This window comes from Clupea harengus, chromosome 6 (genome assembly GCF_900700415.2).
Source record: "Clupea harengus chromosome 6, Ch_v2.0.2, whole genome shotgun sequence".
Classification (NCBI taxonomy): domain Eukaryota; kingdom Metazoa; phylum Chordata; class Actinopteri; order Clupeiformes; family Clupeidae; genus Clupea; species Clupea harengus.
In genome coordinates this window covers 20,911-42,538 of record NC_045157.1, presented here as the reverse complement: position 1 = coordinate 42,538, position 21,628 = coordinate 20,911, and the positions used below count along the sequence as shown (strand labels likewise).

General features: G+C 42.3%; 1 long non-coding RNA gene across 1 annotated transcript; it reads left to right on the top strand.

Annotated features, from left to right (window-relative positions):
• The first annotated feature begins 15,904 nt into the window (after positions 1-15,904).
• Positions 15,905-18,079, top strand: LOC116220732. Its single transcript, XR_004163824.2, has 4 exons — positions 15,905-16,657; positions 16,763-16,791; positions 16,945-16,995; positions 17,902-18,079. It is a non-coding gene; the product is annotated as an uncharacterized LOC116220732 (long non-coding RNA).
• Positions 18,080-21,628: the final 3,549 nt, after the last annotated feature.

The following is a 21,628-nucleotide window of genomic DNA, read 5'->3' as shown; positions in this document are numbered from 1 at the left end:
CCCTCCCTCCTTCTCCCATCACTCTCTCTCTCCCTCCCTCCTTCTCCCCATCACTCTCTCTCTCCCTCCCTCCTTCTCCCATCATTCTCTCTCTCTCCCTCCCTCCTTCTCCCATCACTCTCTCTCTCCCTCCCTCCTTCTCCCATCACTCTCTCTCTCCCTCCCTCCTTCTCCCCATCACTCTCTCTCTCCCTCCCTCCTTCTCCCATCATTCTCTCTCTCTCCCTCCCTCCTTCTCCCATCACTCTCTATCTCCCTCCGTCCTTCTCCCCATCACTCTCTCTCTCCCTCCCTCCTTCTCCCCATCACTCTCTCTCTCCCTCCCTCCTTCTCCCATCACTCTCTCTCTCCCTCCCTCCTTCTCCCCATCACTCTCTCTCTCCCTCCCTCCTTCTCCCATCATTCTCTCTCTCTCCCTCCCTCCTTCTCCCATCACTCTCTCTCTCCCTCCCTCCTTCTCCCCATCACTCTCTCTCTCCCTCCCTCCTTCTCCCATCATTCTCTCTCTCTCCCTCCCTCCTTCTCCCATCACTCTCTCTCTCCCTCCCTCCTTCTCCCATCACTCTCTATCTCCCTCCGTCCTTCTCCCCATCACCATCTCTATCTCTACCCCTCCCCTGTATTCTATCCTTTCCTTCCCTCAGTTTCCCCAGATGTTCCTCTGGTTGCTGGAGTTGTTGCCTCTGTCATTCTCTTGGCTGCTGCATTGATGATAATTGTGATGATATGCAAGAAAAGGACAAGTGAGTGTGTAACATGCAACACTATAAACAACTAGCACCTTTATGGTGACAACACTATTAACTCTATAGTTCCAAATACATCATTTAATCTTGTTCATATTTCAGATGCTGGAGGAGAGCCAAGACAAAAATCAGTGAGAAATGTTTTTTTTTTTTACAAAAATTGTAAAAAGGGTTTTATATATGTCACATTTACATATGACACTGGGTTTACATATGAGACTGGTTTTACATATCACATCAGTTTGTATATGAAAGCGTGGTAAAGGAAAGTAAGCTGTAAATTAATTTACAATAATCTGACACATTATTTTTCAGACTCAAAGCAGGACCAGTGCCATAGTCATGCCGTCTGTTCAGCCACCAGACTCCTCAGCAAATGTAAGATAAGGATATATTCTCATGATAAACATCGATCTGAGGCCAAGAACAGATACAGTGTGGAAAATAAGTATTTGAACCCCTGCCGATTTCGCAAGTTTGGCCACTTGCAAAGAAATGTGTGATCTATAATTGTAATGGTAGGTGTATTTTAACAGTGAGAAATAGAATATCAACAAAAAAATCCAGAAAACTGCATTTTATAACATTTATGACTTTATTTGTATTTGATGCAGAAAATAAGTATTTGAACCCCCAAGCAAACAGCAAGAATTCTGGCTCCCAATGACCAGTTATGTGCCCAAGAAGCACACAGATTAGTCCTCATTAGGCCTAACAAGGTACACCTGATCTCAACTGGTGACGTGTATAAAAGAAACCTGTCCAAAGAATCATACTTCACACCTTCAACCTCACCACCATGGGCAAGACCAAAGAGTTAACCAAGGACGTCAGAAATAAGATTGTAGACCTGCACAAGGCTGGAATGGGTTACAAAACCATCGGCAAGCAGCTTGGTGAGAAGCAGACCACTATTGGTGCGATTATTCGTAAATGTAAGCAACACCAAACAACTGTCAATCGCTCTAGGTCTGGGGCTCCATGCAAGATATCCCCTCGTGCGGTATCGGTGATCATCCGAAAGGTGCAGAATAACCCCAGGTACTAAGTCATGTTTTGCTAGGGGTTCAAATACTTATTTTCTGCATCAAATGCAAATTAAGTCATAAATGTTATAAAATGCATTTTTCTGGATTTTTTTGTTGATATTCTGTTTCTCACTGTTAAAATACACCTACTATTACAATTATAGATCACACATTTCTTTGCAAGTGGCCAAACTTGCGAAATCGGCAGGGATTCAAATACTTATTTTCCCCACTGTATAGGAGTAACATCTGGATAACTTTCAGTCGTAATCATGGTAGTAGAAGAATAGTCTAAACACAATACTGAGGTTTACTATTCTTCACTATTTCCCACTGAACTTTCCCATCTTTACTCCAAACTAATGAAAATGAGTCTCTCTTCTATACTGAAGGAGGAAGGAGCTGATCTGCACTATGCAGCCTTTCAGCACCTCAACCCAACCCAAGCTGGGCCTTCTGCAGTGAGTCACTGGTCATCATGTTTGGTCATCTGCTTGTTTATGCTCCTCAGTGTGGGATGACACCTTTGTTTGTTTGTTTGTTTGTTTGTTTACAGAAGCAGTCTGAGGACACCGTGACCTACAGCACCATCATGCAGTTATCTGGTGGTGAAGACCAGAACAGCAGCAGACCTGCTGGCAGACCAGCGGATCCCAATGCTATGTATGCTACTGTTCAGAAGAATAACAAGATACAGAATTAACAGTCATTTGGATACACATGCACATACACACTCACACAAACACTCAAACACACACACACATACTCAAACACTTACACACAAATACAGACATACACTGTATGCTTATTCTACAGTTGCTTGTGGTTGCATGTAGTTGTGTGACTGCTCTCTCACAGCTCTTGCTCTGGTTAGCACGCCTGACCCTTTTAGACTGGGGGTGTGAAATGTGCCTCTTATTCTTCCACACACACACACACACATCAGTCTCATGTACCCAAAGTGTCAGTGATAAGGCTTGCTCACACAGACACACACTCACACACTCACACACACACACACACACACACACACATCAAGCACATGTACCCAAAGTGTCAGTGATAAGGCTTGCTCCTTATAGATGCTCAGAAATGACAGAACACATACAGTACATACCAGACGTCTGTCAAACAGTGTAGTATTATTTAGGAGATATCATAACATATCAGAAAGCCATTACAGCGAGCGGCATGTGTCTTAAGTTCCTGTGAGTTTTACTTTGCTTATTTGTATCTCCTATTGTTAGTTTTGAGTTTTTAGTTCTCTCTTGTGTCATATACTTTTTTGCAGATCAACAGCAATATACACATGTATGGTTTTAGAGTGTTTTTAGATCAAATGTACCATGGTATTTTGCTCTGCTTTAAACAATTTTGGAATAAAGCCATTTCTTAATGAACTATATTACTCTTTTTGACATGTTCTTATAATTCTTATAATGTCATGCATTCACTGTCTTGCTTATTGCCAAGCACAGTTAACCTGAACTCTTTCATGTGTCCATTTCTTTTCACACACCATCACATTCTCAAGCATCTAATATTACTGTTAGAGTTCTAATAAAACCCTGCTTGTTTGGTTGTGGTTGAACATAGATCAGAAATTTCCCTTCTGAACATGGAATGACCTCATCAGCCACAGTAGAGGCCTTTGTGGCCTTAAAGCTACTTCTTCAAACTGCTGTGGCCTTGCACAGATGGCCGTGGTTGGTGTCAGGTGTCAAACCATGGTCATGAAGGAGAGGGTCTGGAGCAAACTGTCCTGTGAGCTGTATCAAAAGAACACACATCTCTCAAACCAGAGTGGGCTAGCGTTAGGGTGTGTGTGTGTGTGTGTGTGTGTGTGTGTGTGTGTGTGAGCTGTATCAAAAGAACACACATCTCTCAAACCAGAGTGGGCTAGCGTTAGGGTGTGTGTGTGTGTGTGTGTGTGTGATGGAGTGTGTCAGGAGCAAACTGTCCTGTGAGCTGTATCAAAAGAACACACATCTCTCAAACCAGAGTGGGCTAGCGTTAGGGTGTGTGTGTGTGTGTGTGTGTGTGATGGAGTGTGTCAGGAGCAAACTGTCCTGTGAGCTGTATCAAAAGAACACACATCTCTCAAACCAGAGTGGGCTAACGTTAGGGTGTGTGTGCGCATGTGTGTGCGCGCGTGTGTGTGTGATGGAGTGTGTCAGGAGCAAGCTGTATATTCTTTGTAGATCAACAGCATAGTAATGACCAATATATGTATACATGTTTGGTTTTAGAGGGTTTGTGGATCAAATGTGCCATGTCATTTTGCTTTAAACTGTTTTGGAATAAAGCCGTCTCTTACAAAAGTATATTATTCTTTTTGACATATTCTCATAATTCTTATAATGCACTGTCATGCTTATTGTCAAGCACAGTTAACCTGAACTCTTTCATGTGTCCTTCTCTTTTCACACACCATCACATTCTCAAGCATCTAAAATTACTGTTAGAGTTCTGAGAAAACCCTGCTTGGTTGGTTGTGGCTGAACACAGATCTACATGTTCCCTTCTGAACGTGGGAAAAAGGCAGATCTGTGAATGACCTCATAAGCTGCAGTAGAGGCCTTTGCAGCCTTAGCGGCCTAGCACAGAAGGTCATGGTGTGTCTTTCTGCACTCTGCTTCTTTATTTCTCTCTCTCTCTCTCTCTCTCTCTCTCTCTTCTCTCTCAGGTGATACTCAGGGAAAGCCAAACACCTCTGTGAGTGAAACACACACAGTAGCATTTCAGAGTCAGTTTGGTGTTAATGGAAACCCATAAATGTGGTGTTCTCTTTCTTTTTCCCTAAGGCTCATAGTGTTCAGTCTGCTGCAGCCAGCCAGTCCTTGTAGCCCTGTATCCTCATGGGCTCTTTAGACACAGCTGTTTCCAGACTCTTCATCACCTAAATCATCCTCCATCACCTGCACTGGAGCTGCACTGGCTGGGGTTCCAGGGAGTCTATAACTGCTTTAAGGAGGCATTAATGTTCAACTCCAAGACCTCTCAAACCTCAATGAGTCTTTTTTTGTCTTGGTTTGGCTGTGACTGACGGAAATTTAGGTCATCCAGTAGCTTATACACATATACACTTATACACCTCACCGACATACATACATACATCACATATACATAAGGAGAAAAGATTCACTCGGAGTGTTTACAGATACAGGAATGGGTACAGAATGCAATGATTGTGACAGTGTCGATGTGTCGGTGTCCAGGAGGAAAGTGTTCTTGTGCTGCTGGTGTGGATAGTGCAAAAAAATATAGTGATCTTGTGCTTGTGTGTGTGTGTGTGTTTGGAAAGAGCAAAGAGCAAAGTGATAGTGCAGAATATATAAGTGGTAAAGTCTCTGCATGGGGCTGAGATGAGATGAGCAGGGGAGGGCAGACTGAGGTAGACTCATGCAGAGAAGTCCATCTCCCTCCCCCTCCCCTTCTGCGTGGCGTTATAAAGCTGAATGGCCCTTGGGACAAAGGACTTCCTCAGCCTGTCTGATGAGCATGACAGTGACAGGAGTCTGCCACTGAATATGCTCCTCTGTCCGTTGAGAGTACTGTGTAGTGGGTGGTGGACATTGTCCAAGATGGTCAGCAACCTACTCAGGGTCCTTCTCTCCGCCACTGATGTGAGGCAGTCCAGTTCAGTGCCAACAACAGCTCCCGCCCTCCTCACCAGCCTGTCCAGTCGCCCCGCATCCCTCTTCTTTATGCTGCCTCCCCAGCACACCACAGCATAAAAGAGGACGCTGGCAACCACAGACTGGTAAAACATGCGCAGGAGTTTGTTGCAGACATTGAAGGACCTCAACCTCCTCTGTGAACTTCATACTGGAGATGTAGTTGTCACACCTGTAGAAGTTCTGTCATGGACTATCAGTGTAATTAGTGGTGCAGTCCTTGATTGATAGATTCAGCACAACACTCCTTGAAATTCCCCTAGTTGTCCATCCAGTGTGTGTGCTCAGAATAACTCCAGTGTGTGTGCTCAGAATAACTCCAGTGTGTGTGTGATCAGAATAACTCCAGTGTGTGTGATCAAACTAACTCCAGTGTGTGTGTGCTCAAACTAACTCCAGTGTGTGTGTGCTCAAAATAACTCCAGTGTGTGTTTGCTCAAACTAACTCCAGTGTGTGTGTGTGCTCAAACTAACTCCAGTGTGTGTGTGTGCTCAAACTAACTCCAGTGTGTGTGTGCTCAAACTAACTCCAGTGTGTGTGTGCTCAAACTAACTCCAGTGTGTGTGTGATCAAACTAACTCCAGTGTGTGATCAAACTAACTCCAGTGTGTGTGATCAAACTAACTCCAGTGTGTGTGATCAAACTAACTCCAGTGTGTGTGTGTGCTCAAACTAACTCCAGTGTGTGTGTGTGCTCAAACTAACTCCAGTGTGTGTGTGCTCAAACTAACTCCAGTGTGTGTGTGCTCAAACTAACTCCAGTGTGTGTGCTCAAACTAACTCCAGTGTGTGTGTGATCAAACTAACTCCAGTGTGTGATCAAACTAACTCCAGTGTGTGTGATCAAACTAACTCCAGTGTGTGTGTGCTCAAACTAACTCTGGTGCAACAAATGGAAATGGAAAAAACAAAGTTGTCAGTCCAAGACACACCCCATTCCAGCCAATCAACACACACACACACACTCACACACTCTATTTCTCTCTCACACACTCACAGACTTACATGCAGACACACAAACACATATTCACACTCACACACACACAGACTTACATGCAGACACACACTCACATATACAGACAATTCAGATGAGAAAGGAATCAATGTGATTGTATTGTCCTTTATCATTGTCTGTCATTTATCTGATGCAGTGGTCTTCAGTAAAACAGTCAAGTTCTTATTGATTATGCAGACCCAGGTGTTTGATTTGATGAACACATATGACAGTGTCATGTCTTTTTCTCAGGGTTTCACACACTTACACACCACCAACATGCTGATGTCTCAACACAAGTATATCCTACAGAGTGATGATGTGCTTTCAGAACTACCACCAGTAGCATGTGTGGTAAATGTGTCTATTACGCTATTAATTCTCAGAACCATAACCAACCATAGGAGGAACAGGAGGGGCTGAACTCCATCACACACAAACATTACATAGATGCATTTAGAGGAAACACACACAGAAGGAAGACTGACACTGAGCCTAGAGTCACGTTCAGTTTCCAGCTCCTTACACACACACAGAAGACAGAGAAAAAGAGGAGAGGAGTGGACAGGAGAGGAAGATGGCATACATCCCCTGTGCTCTGATAGTGTTGCTGATCTGCCTGAGTCAGGACCACATGGGTGAGTTACGGGGAACTAACGTTACCTTGACAACCACCAGCACTACCAGTGGTACACCTGCTGTAACACTGCCATTCATACCAACACTACTATTAGTTCACTAAAGTTGCAATGGATTTGAATGTGAAATACAAACCACCGTAGCCGTAGCATTTGGGTTGGTTTAGCAATGAGATAAAGCTACAGAAGGAAATCAGCTACAGAACTAACATGAAGGGGGACCTTTCTTAGGCTAAGTGAATTTCAATGTGTTGTTGTGTGGTTAAGTCTGTGTTTGTGTCTGTGACAGTTTGTGTGAGATCATACAAAAAGCACTGACACAAAAAACAAGACAGGAAAGATAAACAGTAAAGATTGCAGTGTATAGTTAACTGGAACAGAGTTAAATTTAACATCGATTAGATCCCATTTGGCTAAAATTGTGCAAGGCTTAATTGCTCTATTCAGCATTATTCACTTACTCTCTCAACATACTCTGGATTAAGATTCACACTACAATGAATTCATGATTTTATGACCCACTTAAATTGCATGCATCAATATGATCTTATGCTCTGTTGGCTAATATGTTACATATGATATTGTGGTATAAAGAGGTAAACTAATGTAACAAGGGCACTACATGAAGTATTAGCCTGTCTTCATATTACTGGGACACTTGACATGGATTTATTGTTAAGCTAATGCTGTTTATCAAGATGCTGCCTGAAAGTATGAGCAGGCAGGAGCAAAGAGTTTTAAGTAGGCTTGTTTTCTATGAGGCATTTATTCTTCTTTATAATTGGGGACCACCACTGCCATCTATATAGAGTGATACTGTGCAGCTGTCTTAAGCTTAACTTACCATAAAACACACTCACACACAAACTCACACTCAAATTCTCACTCACTCAGACACACACATACTCACACCAAACACACACATATACACACATTCACACACACACTCACACACATTTAAAACTCACATTTACGCATATTCACACTCAATCACATACATTTACACAGACTCACACACACACACATTCATACACACTTACACAAATTCACACACGCTCAAACTCACTCACACAGATTCACATACACAGACACTCAGAAACACACACATTACACCCCGTCACACACATTCACACACTCACACACATTCACACACTCTGTCACACTCATAAACAACAGTTTACATTCCACCGCAGGCGGACAAAACGTGCGCGTTAGAGGAATTATACGGAGTTATAAATGGACTTGAGGATGCTCACCCTGAGGCAGTTTCTATTGTTGTTGGAGACTTCAATAGGGCTAACATGAGGAAAGTACTACCGAAGTACCATCAACATATAAACTTTCCTACCCGGGGCGAGCAGATTCTTGACCACTGCTACACGCAAATACGGAACAGTTACAAACCCCTCCCCCGCCCGGCTTTTGGAAAGTCGGATCACACCTCCATCATGCTAATCCCTACCTACAGGCAACGCCTAAAACAGGAAAAACCAGTTTTTCGGGCAGTTCAACGCTGGAGTGCTGAATCCATTAGCACTCTACAGGACTGCTTTGATACAACAGACTGGCAGATGTTTTGTGATGCAGCTGATGGGGACATCAGTGAATACACAGACTCTGTCTCTTCATACATCTCCAAATGTATCGATGATGTCGTCCCCTGGGTCAGTGTTAGGACTTTCCCAAACCAAAAGCCCTGGGTAAATGGTAATGTCCGTGCCAAACTCAGAGCACGGTCCTCTGCCTACAACTCTGGTGATCCGGAGGCTTTGGGGAAGTCCAGATGTGACCTACGGACGGCCATCAGAGATGGAAAGAGAGAATACAGAGACAAGCTGGAGTCCACCTACCTCAGCTCCGACCCCCGACGCATATGGGGTGGCCTGCGGAACATCACTGGCTATAAAGGGAGAAATAGCAGTGATGATCAGCCTGCCGCCTCTCTACCTGACGACCTCAACACCTTTTACGCAAGGTTTGAGGCAACCAACCCCCTTCCTTCCGCAAAACTGGCCGAGGACCGAGACGACTACACTCTGTCCCTGAATGTGGCTGACGTGAGGCGAGAGCTCCAAAGGGTGAACCCTCGGAAGTCATCCGGGCCCGATGGAGTTCCTGGCCGCGTCCTTAGGGGGTGCGCCGACCAGCTAGCGGAGGTATTCACCTCCATATTCAACCTCTCACTACATCTGTCTGAAGTCCCCACCTGCTTCAAGCAGGCAACCATCATCCCCATACCAAAGAAATCATCCATCACCTGCCTAAATGACTACCGCCCCGTAGCACTGACCTCCACCATTATGAAGTGCTTCGAGCGGGTGGTCAGAACCCACATCTGCTCCACCCTTCCAAACACCCTGGACCCCTTTCAGTTTGCGTACCGCACAAACAGATCAACAGATGATGCCATCGCCCTTGCAACACACACCACTCTCTCCCACCTGGAAAAGGGCAACACATATGTGAGAATGCTGTTTGTGGATTACCGCTCAGCATTCAACACCATTGTGCCTGCCAAGCTCGTCCCGAAGCTCAGGAGCCTGGGTCTTAAAACACCCCTGTGCAACTGGATCCTGGACTTCCTGACGAGCAGACCCCAGGTGGTGAGAATGGGCAAGCACACCTCCTCCTCACTGACCCTGAGTACCGGGGCCCCCCAGGGCTGCGTACTCAGTCCCCTCCTGTACTCCCTGTACACACAGGACTGTGTGGCAACACACAGTTCCAACATCATCCTGAAGTTTGCAGACGACACTACCATCCTGGGTCTCATCTATAACAACGATGAGACCGCCTATAGAGATGAGGTAAGGGGCTTGGCAGCATGGTGCCAAGACAACAACCTGTCTCTAAACATCTGCAAAACCAAGGAGATGATTGTGGATTTCAGGAAGCTACAGAGGGGGGGTCACAACACCATACACATCGAGGGAGCTGCAGTGGAGAGAGTCTCCAACTTCAAATTCCTCGGTGTGTACATCAAGGATGACCTCACCTGGTCCATGCAAGCGGACTCGGCGGTCAAAACTGCACAGAAGCGGCTTTACTTCTTGAGGAGACTCAAGAAGTTTGGCATGTCTTCTAAAACACTGAAAAACTTTTATAGATGCACCATTGAGAGCATCCTCTCAGGCTGCATCACTGCCTGGTATGGTAGCTGCTCCGCTGCCGATCGCAAGGCCCTGCAGAGGGTGGTGAAGACAGCGGAGCGTATCATCGGCGGCCATCTCCCTTCCGTGCAGGGCATCTACAACAGTAGATGCCTGAGAAAAGCACGGAACATTGTCAAGGACCACAGCCACCCAGGCTATGGTCTATTCACACTGCTGCCGTCTGGTAGACGCTACCGGAGCATCCGAGCACGGACTACCAGACTCACAAACAGTTTTTACCCCCAGGCTGTTAGGCTGCTGAATCAGCAACACTGAACAGTCGCCATCACCTTGTACTTCACACCCATACAAATACACTTGCTACATATATATATAAACCCACATTTTTTATCTTATTTAATTTAATATTCCCCACCCTGGAAACTGCCCTTCTTGTATTTTAAACTGTTGTTACTTGTTATATGTTATATGTTATATGTTATATGTTATTTCTGGTATATGTTATTTTGGTATATGTTATTTGTGTTACCTGTTGTATGCCGTCTACTGCGTAGATGTTGGCTGCCAAGTCATAAGAATTTCGCTGCGCTGAAGAAATTTGGTGCATGCGACAATAAACACTTTGACTTTGACTTTGACTTTATTCACACATGTTCACACACATTTACATTCACACAGAAATTCAAATACATTCACACTCACACAAACTCACACACCCTCTCAGACATATACTGACACTCACTCACACACACACACATTCACAAACACTCTCACACCCACATTCACACACACTTACACATACATTCACAAACACACACATTACACACACGTTCACACACACCAACACTCATTCACACACACTCAATCACAGATATTCACACACACTCACACACATTCACATACAAACAAACACATATACACACACACACTCACACACATACATTCACACACGCACACACATTCACAGAAACTACCACACACTCACACACATACATTTACACACGCGCACACACACACATTTACACACTCAAACACACACACTCACACAAATTCATACACATACTGTACATTCATACACACGCCTTCACACACACTCACATTCACTCTTTCTCTATCTCACACACACACTCACAAAAACTCACAAACTCACACACATAGTAACACACACACTCTCTGAAAAACACTCTCAGACACACACTGACACTCTGACACACTGACACTCTGACACTCACACAAATTCACAAACACACACTCTACACACCTTCACACACACACTCACACAAACTCAAACATTCACACATACCAACACACATTCACACACACTCAAACACACATATTCACATACACACACTCAGACCTTCACAAACACCAGTGCCGCCGCTCCCATAACGCAAACTACGCGCTGTGCGTAGGGCACCAAGTCCTGTGGGGGCACCAAAAAATAGGCAACTGAAAAATCATCATAGTTATAATAATTATAATGCCGATATTATTTCAGTATAGAAATATTAGGCACCTTTTAGGCATGTATATCACAAAACAGGCAGAACAAGAGATATATTGAATTGCTCAAAAAAAATTACGATGATGCCCCCCTCCTAAAATAAATAAAAATACACACTCAACTTCCCAAGCTCACCGTGGGTGCCCTTTCCTATCTCAGTGGCCTGACGAACTTTGACAGTAGGCTAACCTTTCGAAAATGGCCTCAAAAAGACAACAGGAGTCAGGGGCACAAAAAAGAAAGAGAAAGAAACTGCGAGATGATGCCCGTGCATCACTTTCAGGTATTGATGATATATGATTTGTCCCGTCAGGGACAGCTCCAGTCCCGTATTCCAATCACAGCCTTTTTTATTTGTATCCGTGAAAAGAGAAAAAAGTTGAGTGTTATCTGTGCCCTGGAGACAAGCACCTCTCAACTGCACTTGACTCCACAAGCATTTGTTACTCCAACACGAACAGGTGAAACTTGTAGCGAGAGATCATCATGCCTCGACTAAAGGACAGACTGCCCCAACTCAAATAGAGTATCTTAAATCACGATTAAATTGGAAGCTTGCACATTGACTACTGGTTGTTTTCATATTTCATATCAGCATTCTTTACACATGATGAACTGGTGTTAATATGTCTGAATAAATATAAACTCATTCATAAGAAGTGTCACAGGCACCCATTATAATTGTAGAAGTTAAATCGAGGAGACTATAACATTAGCTAGATAACTAGCTATCATTTTCTGCAAACGGGAATCTTCCATTTAAATCGTTTAAGGTTATTAAAAGTTTCCTTAGCTAGCTAGCTAGCTAGCTAGCATAGTACCTTGATAACCATAGCAACCAGGAATCACAACTTTAGCTGCAAAGTTATGGATCTGTAGTGACAAGAGGTGTTTTAGCTGTTCTGCATAGTGTGTTTACAAAGTAAAGTAAAATTGTAAACTAAATCTTTGCTTTATTGAAGAAGATTGCTTACTTGTATACTTCTGCTTTTACGTTTGTATTTATGGATGACTATTTAATTTCTACGAAGATTTTGCACATCCCAATACTTGTCTGTATGTATGTTTTGGCTGTTCTGTGTACTGTGTTTACAAAGTAGATTCTAATTTTTTCGTTTTAATAACATGTTAAACTGGCAGGGGGGGGGGGCATCATAAAGGAGTTATGCTTAGGGCACCAAAATGGCTAGCAGCGGCACTGACAAACACACACATTACACACACCCACACACCTTCACACACACACTTACACAAACATTCACAAACACACGCATTCACAAACACCAACAAATATTTACACACACCCACACACCTTCACACACACACTTACACAAACATTCACAAACACCAACAAATATTCACACACACTCAAGCACACCAATTCACATTCACACATTTACACACACTCAAACTCAAACTCACATATTCACATTAACACACTCACACAAATTCACACATTCACACACACCAACAAACATTCACACACACTCAATCACACATGTTCACAATCACAAACACTCACACAAAGTCACTGGGGTCCATGACACCCACTTAACTGGTATGTTGTTTTTGAGCCCATGCTGTGTGATGTTTTACTCTGGCCTGTATGAGAGAGTTGAATGGAGTTTCTTGTAGCTGTTCTGAAAATGGGTTTGCTGACGAATATGGGTATCTTGTTATCCTTAGTGTTACCATGCTGTGTGAGGTTTTATACTATGGTGATGTTTCATGGTGTTGTTATACCCCACTTTCAACACTGGACCTCACTGACTCTTTGTGATGTTGAATTTATATATTCTGGAACAAAATAAGTCAGTAGTTGTTTTTACACCCCATTTGACACTCTACAGAATGTGCACAATATATCTTAGTGTTACCATTAGCTTAGCATTAGCTTTGACTGATGTGATTTCATTTCTCATTCAGGCGTCCAAGGAGAAACTCCCACTGTCTTCTCCAGTGTGGGTGGGGATGCCACTCTTCCCTGCAGTGATGTGCTTCATCCAGACTGCTCTTCTACTACATGGCTTAGTAGCAGCTCTGGAACTACTGCAGAATTGGTCGCCCATGGAAAGATCAAACCTGCTGAGGCCAAACACAGAGCTAAGATACTGAGTCTGGACTCTGACTGTTCTCTCCACATTACTGATGTCACCACTGAGGATGCTGGACTCTACATCTGTCAGCAGTACCTGCAGGATGGAAACAGACATGGAGAGGATGCAAATGTCTATCTGTCTGTTCTTCAGGGTAGGTGTTGTTGGTGTTGTCTTATTTGTTGTTGTTTTCAGGCACTCAGGGGCTCAGTAACTGAAATAAAATGGATTTGTTGGATACATTAAGTCTTTATTATGAGGTATACAGTTATTAAGGTTTTATATGTAGCCTTTTCTTAATGACATACTCAAATTCATTTTCATCTTATATGGTCATGTGAAGGAGGAACTCACTGAAATTAATCAGTATGCAAGCTAGTTTGCTTTTTTTAGTGCCAACTCTGCTGTTGTTGGTGTTTGCAAGGCAAGGCTGGCTTTCAGTGGATTAGGACGCCAGTTATAGACAAAACTCCATAAAAGTTCCTGTAGCTCGACTGGTAGCTAAGAGCACCAATGCCATGCGTTTGATACCCAGGGAGCACACATACTGATCAGGGGAAATTATATATCTGCACTACACTGCAAGTTGCTTTGGATAAAAGTCTCCGATAAATGTAAATATTTCATAAACAATGGAACATTTTAAAAATAATTTCCTTAATAATCTATAGAAGTTAAAACGTCCTTTAATTAAACACTTAAACTCACATTGCTGTGTTTGAATGTAGGTGTCTATATGCTAAATCTAATGTAGTGTGATGATGTCATTTTCTCCTGTAGTCTCTGCTTCCCCCAGTAATACTGAGATGGAGGCAAACAGTCATGGGACTCTCCACTGCCTCCTGCACACACCTGATAACTGTGGAGGATCAGTGGCAGATAAAGGAGTTAGTCTGAGCTGGGTGGATGAGACAGGGAAAGAGCTGAAGAACAATAACAATCTCCAGATCAGAACCACACCTCCCTGTTCCATCACACTGACTGAGGAGCTCAGAGGTCCAAACCCTGTTCATACTCGGACATGCCAGCTGACTGCAGGAGGGCAGGTTCAGACTTCTGTCTCCCACACCATCAGAGTGAAAGGTTTGAGAAAATAAGATGAGTTTGATATTAAATGAATGCTATTTGCATGATGAACTGAACCTGATTTGTAAAGTTGTCTTAAGTAGCCAATGTTCTCTGCATAACTGCTGCTCCCGGCTCAGTTGATGAAGTGAATTTGTGTCTGTTTATACCAGGCTACTTATGCTCATCATCCTAAAGACATCCCGTTTTTAAATCCCACTATTCCTGATGACGTTCATGTCCTGAATGTGAAACTATTTTAAGGGAATAGGGAATGGGAATAAGGGAATGCATGATCTTCTCTGTGTAATTGTCTAGTCGTTTTCTAACTGTCTTGCAGTGAATGCCACTGCTTTGCATTTTGCATTGAGTTGTGTAGTACACCCTACAGCAGTTATTCAGATTCACACTGTTTCATCAATAGGAGTGAATCTAATTATTGTGATGAGTTACATGTGTACATTGTTTAATCACACAGCTGTTAAACCCACAACCTCGTCCACCTCAGTATTGAAATCCTCTCCCAGAATGAATACTTTCACCACTGCTTCCTCAACCTCAGGCCCATCAGGTACAGCATGAAGACCACGATCCCCTCAGCCTAATAATTACGCTACAGTTGTTCAAATTGTGCAATATGCTATTCAGGTTTAAAAGTGATTATTTTATTGAGCTGTGTTCTTTCCTAAATACCTTAGAGCTAACACTAACACAAGAAGAGTCAAGCTTAGTGGACACTAACTGGCATGGCGTCTCTTGACAGAATAGGTCTCTGTGCTGACATAACTTGCTTGTATGACAGAAGGTTTAAATAAATTGTTTAACAGATAATATCTTTTTTTATCCAGCAGCAAAGTCCTCTCCTCCACCGACAGACTCAGGTAGAGCAGGAAGACCATGATATCCTCAGTTGAAATAATCGTGCTACAATTTATTAAACCTTTGTGTTAATTTGTTACTGTGCTACACACTTCTCTGTTCACAGTATTTACATACACATTCATTCCACACACACTTTTGGAAGTGTCTTCAGTTGTTTACATGTCATGCCATGATAGCAGTAAATCAGGAATCTGAGCTCCGGACGAGTGTAGCACCTCTTGTTGAGCTGCTTGATGCAATCTCAGTGTGAAAGTCCCCTTTAGGGATTGAATGTATTTCTGGTCTCAAACATTCAAAGTACGTACATAACTAAACACATACCTAAACACAGACACACACACACACACACACACACACACACATCTAATTATTGTGATGAGTTATATGTGAACATTGTTTAACTCAGGTGTTTAACCTACAGTTTCCACTACCTCTGTAGTGAAATGTCAGGCCCATTAGGTAAAGCATGAAGACCAGATCCCTTCAGTCTCTCATAATTATACTATAGTTCTTCAATGATGCAATTTCAGTGTGAAAGTCCCCTTTAGGGATTGAATGTATTTCTGGTCGCAAAATTACGAACATAACTAAAGCACTCTCTCTCTCCCTCCATCACTCTCTTTTACCCTCCCTAATTCTCCCCCATTATTTTCTCATTCCCTCCCTCTTTTTTCCCATCCCTCTCTCCTTCCCATCACTCTCTCCCTCCCTCCCTCCTTCTCCCCCGTCACTCTCTCTCCTTCCTTCCTTCTCTCCATCACTCTCTCTCCCTCTCTCTCTGAATCTCTATCCCTCCCATGTATTCTATCCTTTCCTTCCCCAGATGTTCTCCTGGTCGCTGGAGTTGTTGTCTCTGTCAGTCTGTTGGCTGCTGCATTGATGATAATTGTGGTGATATGCAAGAGAAGGACAAGTGAGTGTTTCACTGGCAACACTATTAACAACTAGCACCTTTATGGAGACAATACTATGAACTCTATAGTTCCAAATTCATCATTTAATCTTGTTCATATTTCAGATGCTAGAGGAGAGCCAAGACACAAATCAGTGAGTACAATTTATTTTCACAGATATGTCGCTATTATATATGACACTGGTTTTACACATGACATAATTATGTCAGATTATATCATATTGTAGAGCGAAGTAAACTCTATATGAATTTTCATAGAAGATAATCTGACACATTGTTTTTCACAGACTCAAAGCAGGAGCAGTGCCATAGTCATGCCACCAAACTCCTCAGCTAATGTAAGATAATGATATATTCTCATGATATACACAAACTCCTCAGCTACTGTAAGATAATGATATATTCTCATGATATACACAAACTCCTCAGCTAATGTAAGATAATGATATATTCTCATGATATACACAAACTCCTCAGCTAATGTAAGATAAGGATATATTCTCATGATATACACAAACTCCTCAGCTAATGTAAGATAATGATATATTCTCATGATATACACAAACTCCTCAGCTAATGTAAGATAAGGATATATTCTCATGATATACACAAACTCCTCAGCTAATGTAAGATAAGGATATATTCTCATGATATACACAAACTCCTCAGCTAATGTAAGATAATGATATATTCTCATGATATACACAAACTCCTCAGCTAATGTAAGATAATGATATATTCTCATGATATACACAAACTCCTCAGCTAATGTAAGATAATGATATATTCTCATGATATACACAAACTCCTCAGCTAATGTAAGATAAGGATATATTCTCATGATATACACAAACTCCTCAGCTAATGTAAGATAATGATATATTCTCATGATATACGTCCATCTGAGGCCAAGAACTCATGCAGAAGTCTCATCTGGATAACTTTCAGTTGTAATCATGGTAGTAGAAGAATACTCTGAACACAATACTGAGGTTTACTATTCTTCACTATTTCAAACTGAACTTTCTCATCTTTACTCCAAACTAATGAAAATGAGTCTCTCTTCTATACTGAAGGAGGAAGGAGCTGATCTGCACTATGCAGCCTTTCAGCACCTCAACCCAACCCAAGCTGGGCCTTCTGCAGTGAGTCACTGGTCATCATGTTTGGTCATCTGCTTGTTTATGCTCCTCAGTGTGGGATGACACCTTTGTTTGTTTGTTTGTTTGTTTGTTTATTTACAGAAGCAGTCTGAGGACACCGTGACCTACAGCACCATCATGCAGTTATCTGGTGGTGAAGACCAGAACAGCAGCAGACCTGCTGGCAGACCAGCGGATCCCAATGCTATGTATGCTACTGTTCAGAAGAATAACAAGATACAGAATTAACAGTCATTTGGATACACATACACATACACACTCACACAGATACTCAAACACACACACACATACTCAAACACTTACACACAAATACAGACATACACTGTATGCCTATTCTACAGTTGGTTGTGGTTGCATGTAGTTGTGTGACTGCTCTCTCACAGCTCTTGCTCTGGTTAGCACGCCTGACCCTTTTAGACTGGGGGTGTGAAATGTGTGCCTCTTTTTCTTCCACAAACACACACACACATCAGTCTCATGTACCCAAAGTGTCACTGATAAGGCTTGCTCCTTATAGATGGTCAGAAATGACAGAAAACATACAGTACATACCAGACATCTGTCAAACAGTGTAGTATTATTTAGGAGATATCATACCATATCAGAAAGCCATTACAGCGAGCAACATGTGTCTGTTAAGTTCTTGTGAGTTTTACTATGCTTATTTGTAGCTCCTATTGTTAGTTTTGAGTTTTTCACCCTCACTAGTTTCATATCCTTTTTGCAGATCAACAGCATATGTTTACCCTATACATATACACACGTTTGTTTTTTCAGTGTTTATAGGTTAAATGTTCTGCTTTACTTTAAACTGTTTTAAAGCCATTTAAACTGAATAAAGCCATTTAAACTGAATAAAGCCATTTCTAAAGGAACTATATCATTCTTTGTTGTCTTATTCTAATAATTCTTATAATGTCATGCATTCACGGTCTTGCTTATTGTCAAGCACAGTTAACCTGAACTCTTTCATGTGTCCTTCTCTTTTCACACAGCATCAAATTCTCAAGCATCTAATATTACTAGTAGAGTTCTAAGAAAACCCTGCTTGGTTGGTTGTCGTTGAACATAGATCTACATGTTCCCTTGTAAACTTAAAAATGAAAAAATCTGCCACAGTACAGGCGTTGCAGCCTTAAAGCTACTTCTTCAAACTGCTGTGGCCTTGCACACACCACACACACACGCGTACACAGTCTTTCTCTCTCTCTCACACACACACACATACACACAGACTTCCATGCAGGCACACAGACACACACTGACACACACACATACATACACAGACACGCACTTCAGATGAGAAAGGAATCAGTGTGATTGTCTTGTCCTTTATCATTGTCTGTCAATAATTTGATAAAGTGGTCTTCAGATAAACAGTCAAGTTCTTATTGATTATGCAGACCCAGGTGTTTGCTTTGCTGAACCCATATGACAGTGTCATGTCTTTTTCTCAGGGTTTCTCACACTAACACACCACCCACATGCTGATGTCTTTACAAGAGTGATGATGTGCTTTCAGAACTACCACCAGTAGCATGTGTGGTTTTGGGTGTTGCTGTTTTGCTGGTGTAAATGTGTCTATTCCGCTATTAGTTCTCAGCACCACAAACACTACAGGAGGGGCAGAACTGCGTCACACACACACAGACAAACACATCACATAGATGCATTTACAGGAAACACACACTGAAGGAAGACTGACACTGAGCCTAGAGTCACGTTCAGTGTCCAGCTCTGTACACACACACCGAAGACAGAGAAGAAGAGGAGAGGCGTCGACAGGAGAGGAAGATGGCGTCCATCCCCTGTGCTCTGATAATGCTGATCAGCCTGAGTCAGGACCACACGGGTGAGTTACAGGGAACTAGCGTTACCTTGACAACCACCAGCACTACCAGTGGTACACCTGCTGTAACACTGCCATTCATACCAACACTACTATTAGTTCACTAAAGTTGCAATGGATTTGAATGTGAAATACAAGCCACTGTAGCCATAGCATTTGGGTTGGTTTAGCAATGAGATAAAGCTACAGAAGGAAATCAGCTACAGAACTTACGAAGGGGGACCTTTCTTAGGCTAAGTGAGTTTCAATGTGTTGTTTTGTGGTTAAGTCTGTGTTTGTGTCTGTGACAGTTTGTGTGAGATCATACAAAAAGCACTGACACAAAAAACAAGACAGGAAAGATAAACAGTAAAGATTGCATTGTATAGTTAACTGGAACAGAGTTAAATTTAACATTGATTAGATCCCATTTGGCTAAAATTGTGCAAGGCTTAATTGCTCTATTCAGCATTATTCACTTACTCTCTCAACATACTCTGGATTAAGATTCACACTACAATGAATGCATGATTTTATGACCCACTTAAATAGCATGGATCAATATGATCTCATGCTCTGTTGGCTAATGTTACATCTGATATTGTGGTATAAAGAGGTAAACTAATGTAACAAGGGCACTACATGTATTAGCCTGTCTTCATATTACTTGGACACTTGACATGGATTTATTGTTAAGCTAATGCTGTTCATGAAGATGCATGCCTGAAAGTATGAGCAGGCAGGAGCAACTAGTTTTAAGTAGGCTTGTTTTCTATGAGGCATTTTTTCTTGTTTATAATTGATGACCACCACTGCCATCTATATAGAGTGATACTGTGCAGCTGCCTAAAGCTTAACTTACCATAAAACACACTCACACTCTAATTCTCACTCACTCAGACACACATATACTCACACCCAGTGGCGGCTCCTGAAAAAATTCTCAGGGGGGGCAATTTTTTTTATAATGATTAAGGCGACCCATTCAGTAAGTACATTAAGTTAGCTGATTAACTCATACAGCAATACCTTTTTGTCCACTATTGGCAGCACACAACAGTAATATGTCCCCTCTTGCTACATAGCTAGAGTAGCAAGTTACAGGTGGAAAGCTATGGAAGAAAGTTGCATCCAGGAGCCTTCATAAGCAAACATGATGTGGCTCCACATTAAATGATCCCACTTTTTCATTATCCACGTGTCTCAAATGTTGTATGATGTAACATAGCTTAACAGGACACATGATATGTCCAGTAACATCATAAAGAAGGGGTAACATAAGTCAAAAACAACAATATTTATTGACTGATCTTGAAAGTATTGGCTTACAAAAGCAAAATAAGTCATCACATAAAAAATTATTCAGTGTTAGTGCAAGAAGCGAACTGTGAAACACACTGTAAAACCTATGAAAAGTGACAGTGGTATATGAAATACAGACCGCATTAGCCACGCGATTTTCTTTCGTTCCAATTCTTGGATGTAGGATTTCCCTCCCTTTGTAGAAACCTGTTGAATGGATACATTTGGTCTAGGAAGTCCTAATTGTTTTGTTGTCAATTTATCTTCATTAGTAAGCCGACTAAAAAGGAGTTTCTGTCAAAGAGCGAATCGAGTTATTGCACTGGACAGGGCAGCCATCTTGACAGAATATGCCTCCGTCGAAGCTGTATGACGTTCGTATAGGCTTTTACGTCCACTACTTATGACAAGACCAGGAGGGGCGAGCCCTCCCGGAAGCCATAGAGAATGCATTGAGAGCTCTGTTTTGTGAAAAAAATGGATTTAACATGGGAGTCAATGGGAGAGGTCTGGGGCGATTTTCATTTCGCCCCAAATCGCCCCAGAAGGGGTGGGGCCATTTGAAGCACGACTTTAGGCTGACTGAACGACTGTTACCTGATTCGACAATGACATACAGAGGCAGATCAGACGGTCTAGTGGTAGAATCCGACAGAAAAAAAATTATTACATTTAAAT